This window comes from Lytechinus pictus, chromosome 17 (assembly GCF_037042905.1).
Source record: "Lytechinus pictus isolate F3 Inbred chromosome 17, Lp3.0, whole genome shotgun sequence".
Taxonomy (NCBI): Eukaryota; Metazoa; Echinodermata; class Echinoidea; order Temnopleuroida; family Toxopneustidae; genus Lytechinus; species Lytechinus pictus.
In genome coordinates this window covers 19621913-19637302 of record NC_087261.1, presented here as the reverse complement: position 1 = coordinate 19637302, position 15390 = coordinate 19621913, and the positions used below count along the sequence as shown (strand labels likewise).

Here is a 15390-nt window from a genome sequence, read left to right as displayed (position 1 = left end):
ATTTGAATAAAATGAGAAAAAAATCAAACAAGCATAACACCGAAGATTTAATGAAAATCGGATGTAAAATAAGAAAGTTATGACGTTTTAAAGTTTCGCTTAATTTCACAAAACAGTTATATGCACATCCTGGTCGGTATGCAAATGAGGATACTAATGACGTCATCCACTCACTATTTATTTCGTATATTATTATATGAAATATGAAATATTTTGATTTTCTCGTCATTGTCAATTAAGTGAAACAACGATTAATTCCTCCCTGAACATTTGAAATCAGTATTGTTTAATACTATATGGTTCAGTCAAGTTGGTCCTTATTGTCAAATCTGTAAAAAGTGAAATATTGTATAATTCAAACAATAAAAAACAAAATAAATTGTGAGTGAGGGACCTCATCAACCGTTTCATTTGCATGTCACTGAGTTAGAGTTATGCATATAACTGTTTTGTGAAAAATAATCAAAACTTTAAAATGTCATAACTTTCTTATTTTACATCCGATTTGGATGAAATTTTCAGCATTATGCTGAAAATTTGATTTTTCTCTATTTATTCAAATTAACATTTTTCTGGGGTGGACTTGATCTTTAATATAAGGTTTTTTAGAACAGAGGGCACCATTCGTTTTTAATGGAAAGACGCCGGACAAAAAAGAAAACGTTTGAGGCCTACACACGTCCCACGGGGACCGCCATGATTTTTCAAGTTATTAAAAGAATAGGCCGAAGAAAAGAAGGAAAGGGATAGGGAAGAATACGGTGAAGAAAAGGAAATAGATGTCTGGACCGTGTACTCAATAATTAAAGTAACAGTAAAATCTTCCCCATAGAGAAAAAAAATCAACGCCATTTACATGACATAGGACGGTGGCATGTTGCTCGCCCCTACCCCTTGATCATTATCTTGAAGGACACAGCTAATACCTTTTAATATTTTTGGAGATGTCCGTCATTTTGGGTGTTTTTATGCTTAGAGCATTTTTTTTACCCCATAAGCCAACTGAAAATAATTATTATAGCGTAGGTTACTATAGGCAAACACAACAAAATATTAAAATGATAGGTAAAAAAAGTGATTTTGACCATTATCTCACAAAATCTTTGAAATATATATATATATATGCTTGTATCTATATATATATTCCCTCTCTTCAGTCTTCCCCCTCTTCTCCAAACGATGAAATAAAGAATAGTAAATAGGAAAGAGATGTGGCGCAATATGTCGATCAAAAAGGTCGTAGAACTGTTTTTTTTTTTTGGGGGGGGGGGGACCAGTAAAAAAGAGTTTTGTTGTATCAATGGTAATTTGCAGATTCACACGTTTTTGCCGGGGTATATATGTGCTCAAATGAGGCTGTTTTTTGTAAGAATAGGTTGGAAGGTATTTTTTCCTTCTGATCCTGATTTCTTCTTCTTCTTTTTCCTCTTCTTCTCCTCTTTCTTCTGGCTTGCATGGCCTTCTCCTTCTTAATTCTTTTTCTTCACCAGTTTTCTCCAAGTTTCTCCTCTCCTTCTTCCCCCTTCTTCTTCTCTTCTCCGTCTTCTTCTTTAATTTTTTCTTCTTCAATTTTTCTTCTCCTTCTTCTTCTCGGCTTCTTCTTCAATTTCTTCTCCTCCTCCTCCCCCTTCTTCTTCTCCTCCTCCTATTCCCCTGTTTTTCTTCTTTTTCAATCAATCAATCAATCAATCAATCAATCAATCAATCAATCAATCAATCAATCAATCAATCAATCAATCAATCAATCAATCAATCAGTCAGTCAGTCAGTCAGTCAGTCAGTCAGTCAGTCAATCAATCAATCAATCAATCAATCAATCAATCAATCAATCAATCAATCAATCAATCAATCAATCAATCAATCAATCAATCAATGAACTGCCTGCGGATTCGCAAGTATTTTTGCTGTCCCATCTGACAAACAGCATTTCAGAACTCCTCAGATATAACGTTAGAGGGCGCAGCTACATCACCGAAAACAGCTGGAGAGATCTTATATCGAGACTGATAATGATTTTCTTTCTTGTGCAAAGTCACGAAACGAAGATGTTTTGATTTCGACTGCCGTTATGATTTGTCGATCATCTTGTGCTATTTTATGTGAGTGATGCCAGTGAGGTGAGAAATAATTCATCATTCAATCCAGTAGATTAGATTATGTTAATTAGATGCATCTGAGACCGAGTCTTTGCTTTTTACTCCGACCATGCCATGGCAGTATCAACACTAACCCAGAGAGCTCCCGCCCGCGCAGCGGGCGGGAGCTCTCTGGGTTATATCAACACGAACTCGAGTGGTGGAGGACCTCTCCCGCCGAAGTAACCCAGGGAGCTCCGGCCCGCGAAGGCGAAGCGGGCCGGATCCCAGGCCCAGGGGTGGTATTCTGAGATCCATTTTATCTCAGATAAATAAAATGTTTTATCTCCGTTAAAATCAGTGAGATAAAATATCCTTAAAATCTCTCCGAATTGGTATTCTGAGAACAATTTTATCTCTGTAAGACCTAACCCAGGCCAGGGAGCTCCTGCCCGCGCAGCGGGCGGGAACCCAGGGCCGGGGCTTACCGTGTATTTTACCATACTCACGGGACTAGGGTGATTTATGGTCTAAATATTTCTCCAAATGAGTTATGAAAACAGAAATTATGCACTTACCACGATTATATGGATGAAGGTCTAACGAGTGGCAGTTTCCTGACAGCTGGGCACAAACTGGAACCTCAAAAAAACCGAAAAGTTCTCTCCTACCCCAGTCTCGATCGGCCATTTTGTTACAATTCATAACAAAAATGGCCGATCGAGACGGGGGTAGGAGAGAACTTTTCGTTTTTTGAGGTTCCAGTCTGTGCCCAGATGTCAGGAAACTGCCACTCATTAGACCTTCATCCATATAATCATGGTAAGTGCACAATTTCTGTTTTCACAATTCATTTGGAGAAATATTTAGACCATAATTCACCCTAGTCCCGTGAGTATGGTAATATACACGGTAAGCCCCTGGGCTCCCGCCCGCTGCGGGCGGGAGCTCCCTTGGTTATGTAAGACCATGAAGACACACCTATTTTTTAATCAATATCCAATTAGAAATGCACTTTTAAAAATAGCTCTCTCGTAAGACTAAGAGTCGTAACAACATATCACTCAACCAATAGAAATCCATTCCGCCAGGAGGTGTGGCAAAGGAGTGAGATTGCGTCAATTTATTGATTTCAAATACGCTTGCACTATACGCTTGCGCGTCTTTACAGAGATTTCTTTTAAAAGAAATGACAATATTACTCTAATCTTTTTTTGAAGTCTATATCGCATCTTTTCAAGCATCATTTCAAAGACAATATTAGTCAAGAAAAGTCTTATGTCCTGATTGTACAGGAATAACGTTAAGGTGTTATTCTCAATAAATATATAATTTTTCTTCATGTTCATGTCAACATTTGGAGTTAATTCACCTAGAAAATAATGATGAAATCAACGTCGCGGATATAAAATAGCCCCTACCCTCTTTAAGTTTATTTTATCTGACTTTAAAGTAATATGGGCGCAAGCACATCATCCGCGTTGCAATGGCCAGATACGCGATGGGTATGTCTACGCAGGCACTGCTCTGTTGCGTATCATCTGATACGCAAGATAACATTTAAAATTTTATCTGAGAGATAAAATGTAATCTCAGAATACCAATTTCATTTTAAGAGATAAAATAAAATGTTTTAAAGATAAAATGACCTCAGAATACCGCCCCTGGACTCGTTCGTGATTATTATATTAGGCAGAGAGTAAAGTGAGACCACCTCTTTTGAAACCGACCACCTTGCGCGCATTAAAATTATTGTGTATTACAAACGATACGCGCAGGAGAGTAGGCGCAGTGTTGATAGGAACGGTAAGAATATAAGAAAAAGAAGGGGAAAAAGGTAAAAATTTAGTAGAATTTATTGAAATTGTTTTGACTAGATCTAGACCCGAACCCTGCCGAAAAGCAGTTGTTCATATAAAGAAATTCTATAGGAAACTGCTTTAGAACAAATATCCGTCGTCAATCGTCGAATCATGTGCCTGAGCTCGCAGTGGAAGTAGTGAGACGATCATTTTATAGCATGTTGACATCATGGAACTCATTTGGAAGAGTCAAAATATTTCGCCATCGCGACAAGAATCGACCGTATTAACTTAGTGTATCGTGGGTGGTCGGTTTCAAAAGAAGGGTGCAAATGTAAAATCGTCGTATTCGTTGTTCGCTGATATATACGGGAATTGAATCGGAGTCGCCGATTGAAACATGGGAATCTGATTTGCTCAAATTTCTGCACAAATGAGACAAAAACTAGGTAAAACTGATTAATATTTTCGCAGATACGATGCTTAGAAAATTAGGTGGTCGATAAGGGGTAGTTCCAACCATACTTTCCAAAATAGCACCCCAAATAAAATAGGAAAAAATAAATTATGCGCTTACCTCGATTACATGGATGAAGGACTATCGTGACACAGAATCCTGACAAGTGACATCAAGGCACAAACTGGACCCTCAAAAAAAGGAAAAGTTTGTTTTCCTTTCAAAATTGAAAACAAAATGGCCGAACGATACCGAGAACGAACGCGACAGAGGTCTAACTTTTCCTTCTTTTTTTTTGAGCTTTGATGTCTGTTTTTGTTGTTGTTTAGAGCCTCGATATCTGTTTTTTTTCTGGTTTTTTGTTTTGTTTTGAAAGATACAGACCACTCTTTTCCTTTTCTTTTGTCTTCAATTAATACTTTGGTGCCTTTAAGTTTATCAATGGGGAGATTGGTGAGTTTCGATTGTGAAGTTCTTTTCCACGAAATCTTGCTAATTTTGTTGTTTTGTTTCATAATAATATCAAAGTATATGTGCAGTGATTTTACTCGAGAATCTGAATTTATTTAAAAAAAGAGAGCTCAAACAGGGCTTTCATAATATGTATACAAATCTAAGAAATGCATTGAAAAGTTATACAAATATATTAAATCCTAATTTTTGTCTTTTTAATACCTGCGTAGCAGAGTGAGACTAAAGGCGCCGCTTTTCCGACGGCGGCGGCGGCGTCAACACCAAATCTTATAAACCGAAGGTTAAGTTTTTGAAATGACAGCATAACTTAGAAAGTATATGGACCTAGTTCATGATACTTGGCCATAAGGTTAATCAAGTATTACTGAATATCCTGCCTGAGTTTCATGTCACATGAACAAGGTCAAAGGTCATTTAGGGTCAATGAACTTAGACCATGTTGGGGGAATCAACATCAAAATCTTAACCTAAGGTTAAGTTTTTGAAATGTCATCATAACTTAGAAAATATATGGACCTAGTTCATGAAATTTGGACATAAGGTTAATCAAGCATCACTGAACATCCTGCATAAGTTTCACGTCACATGATCAAGGTTAAAGGTCATTTAGGGTCAATGAACTTTGGCCGAATTAGGGTTATCTGTTGAATTACCATCATAACTTTGAAAGTTTATGGATCTGATTCATGAAACTTGGACATAATAGTAATCAAGTATCACTGAACATCCTGTGCAAGTTTTAGGTCACATGATTAAGGTCAAAGGTCATTTAGGGTCATTGAACTTTGGCTAAATTGGGGGTATTTGTTGAATTACCATCATAACTTTGAAAGTTTATTGGTCTAGTTCATAAATCTTGGACATAAGAGTAATCAAGTATCACTGAACATCCTGTGCGCATTTCAGGTCACATGACCAAGGTCAAAGGTCAATGAACTTTGGCCATAATGGGGGTATCTGTTGAATTACCATCATAAGTTTGAAAGTTTATGGATCTGACTCATGAAACTTGGACATAAGAGTAATCAAGTATCACTGAACATCCTGTGCGAGTTTTAGGTCACATGTTCAAGGTCAAAGGTCATGTAAGGTCAATGAACTTTGGCCATGTTGGGGGTATTTGTTGAATTACCATCATATCTCTGTAAGTGATATTGGTCTAGTTCATAAAACGTGGACATAAGAGTAACCAAGTATCACTGAACATCTTGTGCGAGTTATAGTAGTTTTCAAAGTCAGCACTGCTGCTATTGTAGCACGGGACCGTTTTGGGTGGGGGAGGATCTTTTACTTTACAATAACAACAGCGCAGCGGAAGGATTTTTTATACCCTCGCAAATTTTACCCTAAATACGTAGCTTTCCTGGGGAAAATAGATACCCTTTTTTCATTATTTTAGTGTTTTTGACACCCTTATTACGTTACGTACGTAACGTGCCCTATCTTGAAAAAGACATCCTTTTTAGGTGTTCTTTGGTCGCGCATGGTATCCACTCATCAATGTAAGTGGCCCCCCCCCCCCCCCGGGAATGAATTGCATACAATGCAATGCTACATACATATTTAACACTCAGCTGCTCATCCCTCCTAAAAAAATTGTAATCAAATGCCCAGGGTCTCTAAAATCAAAAGCTACATATTATATGTACAGTATAACAAATTGTTGAACAATAAAATACATTTAAGGAATTGGTGAAACAATCAAATACATCAGAAAATAGCACACTTGTATTTTTATACCATACAAAGTACAAAAGGAATGATAATTTCATACATCAAAAAAGACCCTGTACATACATGTATACAATACTATTTAAAGTTGAAAAAAGCTTGTAATTTATATAAGAAAAACAAAGAAATACATTAGAAATTACAAAAACAATACTTCAAACAAATTCATTATCTACCACATGATGCTGTTTTGATGTCAACTAAATTATATAAATTATCTATCATGATCACCTTCATTTGGCAAAAAGAGGAACCAGAACCACCCTGCCTGTGGCTGTGCGGGGAATATAATGTACCGGTACCGTATGTCTAACTAGTTTTATGTCATGTGGTATGCCAAATGCAGTACACAGCACACACTTAAAAAGTTCATTAAAATATCACATTTGTATTCCAAAAAGACCAATTTCCGTACAGTTGCAATTTCTTTTTCATTAGAGCGCTAAAAACTTGAATTTTGAGCATATTTTGAGTAAAATGTCAAGAAAATTTTCATTTTTCAATCTCTATTTTTAATTTAGAAAAAATAATTAAAAGATTCAAATTTACTTTATAAGAGCCCAGTTATATGATGAATAGCTTTAATGGAAACTGACAGTGTCAAAAAATCAAGCATTTGTCCCAAAGATAAAGAGAAAACAAGCCAAACATTGCCAACCTTATTTCACCACACAGGGAGTAGTACATGTATTAAACAGAAAACAAGGGCATATCATAATCTTGTTCATTGAATGAGTGGTTCATGAGTTTCAGGGTGGAAAAAGTAGACTCTAAAGAAGTCTAAAGCAGCTGCTCACTGGTGCAGATGCAGTACTAGATCTATACTAGCCAGGAGGCTCCTAACGTTAGACCGAAAAATCAGTCTATTTCTGTCAGGGATATGCCCTGCTGAGACTTTGTTTGGCTCTGCAGCACCCTCTCCTTCAAATATACTATAGACCGAAGTCTCCCATACGACTCGTGCCGGTGCTTTGCGCAACGCTTAACTACAGTCTACACTTCGGCATCTATGGAGAAATGGGTGAGGTACTGCACACACATGACGCACCCTCCCCCATCACTGCTTAATTCCCCCTTTTGGTGGGGGAAACAGAGCGCAAAAAAGCAAAGTTGTTTTAAATGAATAATGTAATCAACTAATACCAGCTTCTTGAAATATAGAGTCTTTGCGATTTAATATCCAAACTTTTAATTCGAAAGAGTTGGTGTGCGTGTTAGTTTCCAATGATCGATCGTCATCATGTTTCTTTTGCAGCTTGAGCCAACGAATGCGCTAGCCAATCACGTTCGTGTTAGCATTATCAGTTTATGATAAACAGAAAATGCTAACATGCTTTATAGGGGTATAAAGAGTCAGTTGCGAGATCTATTTCAATTAAAATCAATTTAATCTACTTTTGAAAATAAACCTCCCTGACTCTTCATTTGATTAAAAAAAAAACATGTTGTTTTTTAATAAAATGAAGAGTCAGAGAGGTTCTTCATTTTATTATTAAAAAAAAATAAAATGAGGAGTCAGAGAGGTTTATTTTCAAAAGTAGATTAAATTGATTTTGATTGAAATGATTAGATCTCGCAACTGACTCTATACCTATCTGCAATAGGAAATTTTCAAACCCTTTTAAAGAGTTATGGCTGAGATGTGTTCATGACTGGCTGAAACACTGATGATTGCTGGGCCCTGTCTTACAAAGAGTTACGATTGATCCAATCAACTCCATGGAAATCCATCAGTGTCATGATTTTTTCTACAGGAAATTTGTAAAATGTCCTTGTAAACAAAGGAAAACACACCAAATTGTCAAGAAGTCAATGACTATTGGATATACATGTAAATTCATATAGAATTTTTTTAAACAAAGATGCATTTCATATGTTGACTTTGCTGGCTTTCCATAGTTGCGATTGATCGGATCAATCGCAACTCTTTGTAAGACGGGGCCCCTGGTGTGCTGCTCAGGACTCATTGATGTTGGTGAAATAAGATATTTTCTAGTTGTTTTTATTGTATACCAGGGCTCCACACTAACCCTTTTTTTCTACTGGTCCAACCTATTCATGTCGGACCAGTAGATACCCAGTTTTTCAATTTTTTACTGGTCCGAACCTAAAATCTACTGGTCCCAAAAAATAAAGAAAACATTAAAAAAAGGCATGAGTTTATTTTGCTTTCCTTTCTTGTTACCCCCCCCCCCCCCAAAAAAAAAAAAAAAATGAAGGAATGAATGAATGAAAGACAAAAAGAAAGAAAGGAAGAAAGAATAAAAGAAAGGAAGGAAGGAAGAAAAAAGCAAAGGTAAAGAAAGGATAGATGTGAAGGAAGGAAAAAAAGAAAGAACTAAAGAAAGAAAGAAGGAAAGGAAGGAAAGAAAGAACAAAAATAAGAAAGAAAGAACTAAAGAAAAAAAGGAAGGAAAGAAAGAAAGAAAGAAAAAAAAAAGAAGGAAAGAAATGATGCAAGCAATAAAGAAAGAAAAAAGACAGAAAGTAATGAAAAAAGAAAAAGAAAGAAGGAAAGAAGCAATAAAACAAGAAAGAAAGGGTAAAAGGAGAGATGGAAAGAAGGAAAAAAGAAAGAATAAAAGAAACGAAGGAAGAAAAAAGTAAAGAAAAAATGTGAAGGAAGGAAAAAAAAACCAAAGAAGGAAAGGAAGGAAAGAAAGAACAAAAGAAAAAAAGAATGAAAGAAATGAAGCAAGCAATATAGAAAGAAAGAACAAAAGACAAAGTAATGAAAGAAAGAAGGAAAGAAGGAATAAAAAAAAGAAAGAAAGGATAAAAGGAGAGATGGAAAGAAGGAAAACAGAAAGAAAGGATTGAAAGAAGGAAGAAATCAAGAAAAGGGAAAATGATAGAAGGAAAAAAAGAATGTTGGGAAGGAATAAAGAAGGAAGGAAGCAAGCAAGCAATATAAAAAAAGAAAGAAAATGTAAAAGAATAAATGAAAGGAAGAACAAAAAAGAAAGACCAAACTTCAAAGAAAGAAAGGAAAGGAAGCAAGCAGTAAATAAAAGGAAGAAAGAAATGGTAAAAGGATAGATGGAACAAAGGGGAAAAAGAAAGAACAAAAGACAAAGAAGAAAGGAAGGAATGAAAGAATGAAAGAGAGAAAGGGCTGAAAGAAGGAATAAAAACAAGAAAGGGTAAAGAAAGGATGGATGAAATGAGGAAAGAAAGAAAGTTACAAAGAATGAAGGAAAGAAAGGGGAAAAGAAGGAAGGAAATGAAGAAAGAAAGAAGAGATAAATATAGGATGGATGGACTCAAGAATTAAAGAAAGAAGGAAATCAAAAAAGAAAGAAAAAGAAAGAGCATTAGAAATAGAGAAAATATTAACAGGACAGAAAGAATGAAAGAACGAAAGACAAAGAAAAAGGGAAAATTGAAAAAGAAAGACAGTAAAAGAAGAGAGGGAAGAAACAAAGAAAGATTAAAAAGAAAGAAGGAAAGAAAGATTGAAAGAAAACAAAGGAAGAAAGCTAAAACTATCATCATAAATAAATTATCAGTTTCTTTTTGGCTCAATTAAAATATACTAGTACTAGCTACGAAAGAAACCAAGTGTATCAACACACACACAAATGCATATGTGGGGCTATCATGTATTCAGACGATATCACTCGAAACCCGATCTCTTTGAACTAAAACAGAAGTGAAAATTTCTCCTTTTACTGCTTACAAATGACAGAGTTACCCCAATTTTGGCAAATTTTTAGGAAATATGGACATTATAAGAGCTTTTCATTAGTGTGAAATGTGAATTTTGACAGTTCTGTGAGAGATTTCTGCCAGAGGTTAGCCAAGCTTCGTTCGTGCAGCCAGTAGGAAATTTACCATGTGGGCTGTGTGGCTGGCTAGCCATATGTACACTGTATGTTACCCTATTAAAAATTGCATGCGATTCATTCTGTGTGTGTTCTGTGTGTGAATGCCAGAATTTAACGGGAGGAAAATGGTTCGCAATTTGAGTCGTGGAATATTTTTCATGTTTATGTTGGACTAGCGAATTTGACCATTTCTGAAAAAGTTACTGGCCCAACAATAGTTTTTATTACTGTTTATGTCGGACCCATAAATCTTGCTATTTTTGGAAAAATTACTGGCCCGACAATGATATTTTTTACTGGTCATGTCGGACCAGTAAATCTTGCTATTTCTGAAAATCTACTGGCCCGACAGTGATTTTTACCGGTCTGGGACCGTGGACCGGCGCTAGTGTCGAGCCCTGTGTATACATTCAAATACTGTGAGTACTTTATATACTCATTGTCAATGTCTTCTTTTCAATTTAAGAAACCTTCAGTCAATACTCACTGTTTATTACAATGCAAAGGGTTTTGTTGCATAGCATCTCACAAATACACACTGACATATTACATTACAATGTTGGATTTTGCTCAATTATAATGAAATTACTTTGAATACAGAATTGTGATCCCCAGTATAATTTACATTAACGAGTGGATACCATGCGCGACCAAAAAAACATGTAAAAAGGATGTCTTTTTTGAGATAGGGCAAATTACGTACGTAACGAAATAAGGGTGTCAAAACACTAAAATAGTGAAAAAAGGGTATCTATTTCGCTAGGAAAATTTATGTGTTAGGGTCAAATTTGCGAGGGTGAAAAGACTAAAATGTTATATGTAGGATGGACTTTTTGCCCCAACAGTCATCACTACAGTACTTGTTTAGAGTCCGATTTGCGTGAGGTGTGGGAGGTGGGGCCGTACATGTAAAACCAAATGATGTAGGTTAAGGTAAAACCGACGTCCGTGACATATTAAAGGAGAATGAAACCATTGAAACCAGCTGAATCCATATCAAAGAGAAAAATCAAAGAAACATATTGTTGAAAGTTTGAGGAAGATTGAATGAATAATAAGAAATCCGATCCGATATCAAATCTCTGATGTCTCATGTACTAACAAAAAACAACTTCACATTCATGGGCAAGCACTACCTACAGATATTCGGTACAGCAATGGGCACCCGGATGGCTCCTTCATTCGCCTGTCTCTTCATGACGAAGCTGGAACAGCAGATGTTAGATTCAGCCCCCTGTCGCCCATGGATTTGGTGGCGTTACATAGACGACATTTTCTTCATCTGGACCAGGGATGAAGACAGCCTCCATACATTCATTGACCACATCAATTCCTTCCACAGGACCATCCAATTCACTTCTGATTTCTCCCAACAGGAAACCCACTTCCTTGATGTTACAGTCCAGAAAAAGTCTAATTGTATCACCACTACCCTATACTCTAAACCCACAGATACCCACCAGTACCTCCACTCATCCAGCTGCCACCCCCGTCACTGCAAAACCGGCATCGCTTACAGTCAAGCCCTCAGACTTCGCCGTATCTGCTCCGAGGACCCTGATTTTTCCTTCCATGCCAGGAATCTGCAGAAACATCTCTGTGCTAGGGGCCACGGGGCCAGGGCAGTCCAACTGGCAATTAACAAAGTTCGTTCTCTCCCCAGATCTGAAGTTCTCAAACCAAAAAGTGACAAGGAGAACACCGACAGAATACCGCTTGTGACCACCTTCCATCCCAATCTACCCCCTCTCCGCAAAATCCTGTTTGATAACCACCACATTTTACACACTTCTGATCGTCTCCAACAGGCCGTTCCCGATACTCCCCTTCTAGCATACCGACGCCCACCGAATCTCAGGGACCTCATTGTTCGTGCTGAAGTGCCCTCCCTCACTAACCATTCTTCTCCCATACAGCATGGCACCTTCAAATGCACCAGCAACAGGTGCATCATATGTGAAATACACCTTCACGAGGGCGATACTTTCACCAGCAACTCTACCAGCCTGTCTCACCAAATCAAGGGCAACATCACATGCACTACCACTAATGTTGTATATCTCATCACTTGCAGAGTTTGTAGGGTACAATACATAGGGGAAACCAAGACCACACTCAAGAAACGATTCTACGGGCACAGATCCACCGTCAACACAGCAAAGCTGGACACTCCAGTTGGCCGCCATTTTAACCTCCCCAACCACTCCATCACTGACATGATGCTACAGGGCATCGAATCTTTAGGTACCCGTCCTGACTCAGTCCGTACTAGCAGGGAGAAGCTCTGGATGAGACGACTTCGCACCACCCAACCTCATGGCCTGAACATCCAAGAGGGGAACGACTGATTTTTCTTTCCTATCCACTTTCAATTTATATATACATATATATTTTTTCCCCTCAGCTCTTTTGAATAGTTACATTATAGTTTCTTACTCTACTCTCCTCCCATATCTCATACAAGCTCAGCTCCAATTTTTCCTTCCTTATTCAGGCGATATAATAATTATTATATATATATATATATATATATTTGTTTTTTCTCCACTCACCTCTTTTAGATTTACCACATTTGCTTATTTACATGTATACTATGGTTTCTTCATAATACACCCCCTCTCTTCTATATTTGCTTTTACCTTTTTAGGCAATTTACTTCCTCTTTTTCACATATACAGATTTTTTTTCTTTCCTACTATATAGTCTTATGTTTTTTCCCGTCACACCTAGCGGATTACCATATCAGTTACACCATATGTGTATATATTTATATATTTTTTCATATACATTTCTTTTTTGGATATATTTATATACATATCACTTATAGATACATATTTACACTTACCTTCTTCTCTTAGTTTGTTTAATGCTTTATCATATATACTTATATGTCTTTTGCACATTATCAGTTGTTCCCCATTCTTTTTCTTCTTTTTCCCCCCACTCTTATGCACCAGTTTATTAAGCCTTTCTTTGTAACCTGTTTGACCCACCTCTCACTAATTCTCTAGTTATTCATCCCTTTATCACTGTTTTGTTCCAGATCCTGTTTGATGTTGCCTGCCTCATTATCTTAATCCCTCTTGGCCTTACTTACACTAACTTCCCTTTGTGTCTGCCTACTCCTTTTCTTTCATCCCCTTCACTAACCTGATTGGTCTTCTCTACTCACTAATGCCCCTTTTGTCTCCTTGTTTCTAGTGTTGCTGTAGCTTGTTTGTGGTCTATATTATGGTTGTTCCACTTTATATGTTTGTCATTTTGCCTCCGACGAAGATTCTGCTAGGATCGAAAGCTTAGGCCCCTTTTTGACTTTATAATAAGAAAGTTATGAGCATTTGAATATTGAGATCACTAATGCCATGTAGATCCTCCCATTGGCAATGCGACCAAGATCTGTGATGTCACACACGTACAACTCCCTCATTACTTTTGTACTTATTTCACTTATATTCTCACTTTTATAGAGTCTATCACAAGGTGAGGTGTTCTCTTTATGAGAGGACAAGTATAGAGGTTTCACAACATTATATCATTGATGAATCGTTTGTCATATGATTAGAATGAGCAAAAAGAGATGTTTTGGGGTATATTTTCAGTGTCCAAAAGGGGAGAGTTGTTCATCAGTGACATCATAGATCTTGGTCGCATTGCCAATGGGAGGATCTCCATAGCATTAGTGATCTCGACATTCAAATGCTCATAACTCTTCTATTGCTAGTCCTATTTTACTCAAACTTTTGTTGATCTTATTGTTTGATTTTTCTGCTTTCACAAAAGCTAACTTGCTCCAAGAGTAGATCCTTTGAAATATTGCTGTACTTGTTCAGGGGTTCAATTCAGGGAATGACTTGCCAAGGGTATTGTTTTGTTTCCAATACTTGTTAAGGTAGGATTTCACACGCCAATAGTTGTTAAGGGGTGCATTTTCAGAATATGGAAAATACTTGTTTAGGGTGCTTTTCGGAACCCAATGGTCGCGCATGGTATCCACTCATCAATGGAAGTGCCCCCCCCCCACATTTACATTGTAATTTAGACATGCATATGCCTCCTGTGTGCTGTGAAGTGGTGGATTTGGTATTAAATACTGTTTCTGTACAGTGTACTGTTTAAACCTTCTTGTTGTCATGATGACTATTCACCTAAATACAGGTTTTGATTCCAATTCCATTTCTGGTCACACATACATGTAATTCACTGTTCATTGCCGAAGCCTGGTTTTAATACACGTTCAGATCATTAGATACAGTACATACTTGTACATGGTTTGGAAAATCAGACAAAAGGACAATTTTCAACAGCCCCTGCATTGATAACTGCTGGAAGTTGCTGTGCGACTTTTATGTACAGCGACAAAGTCAAATGCCCCCCCCCTACGCCTTCACCGTAGGTAGTATACAGAAATTACAGTTTAGGTCTACATTAATTACATCATTCAGACTTTGTGAATTGAATGGGGGCAAACAGGATATTGAGGAAAGTTTTTTTTTGTTTGAATAAATGTGTCTGGCAGATCAAAAGGAAAACCAGGCCTTAAACAAATTTACCTAAAAAAATGGAAGGCCTTCACTTGTTGCTTTGTCACCAGTCACTAGGCTACAAGTACCTTAAATTGGAATAAGCTCAAAATGGAAATAGAATTGGCAGCCCTTTGTTTCATCATGTCATTCCCACCTAAATAATTGTTGACATTGAAGAGAGGCCTCAGTTTCAGTTTCTTGTTTGAAAAATATCTGCTCTTTTTTACACTGAAAGTGAAATTGCTACAGTGAGTATATGGAATAGTTGGAGAAAATTAGGCCTAAAATATTAAAATTCATAAATGTTCATACATGTATACTGTACCAAAAATATACAAGATGATATCACTGCCAATATATATGCATTATGGTTGGAATACATTAATTACAAATCATGAAAAAAATTGTTCCTTTCTCAATTCGAAATACATGAGGGGAGGGAGAGGTTTTTTTTTGTTAAATGCCTACATGTAGTTCAGAATGACAAATTGATCAATCACA

The 15390-nt window shown here is 36.9% G+C and overlaps 1 protein-coding gene across 1 annotated transcript in view; it reads left to right on the top strand.

Moving 5' to 3' along the window:
• Positions 1-1959: 1959 nt before the first annotated feature.
• LOC129280711 (uncharacterized) overlaps positions 1960-15390 on the top strand; it is a 47313-nt gene continuing 33882 nt past the window's right edge. Inside the window, exon 1 of the mRNA XM_064111755.1 lies at positions 1960-2099. The gene's annotated coding sequence lies outside the window, so the exon portion shown is untranslated. The remainder of the gene's footprint in view (positions 2100-15390) is intronic.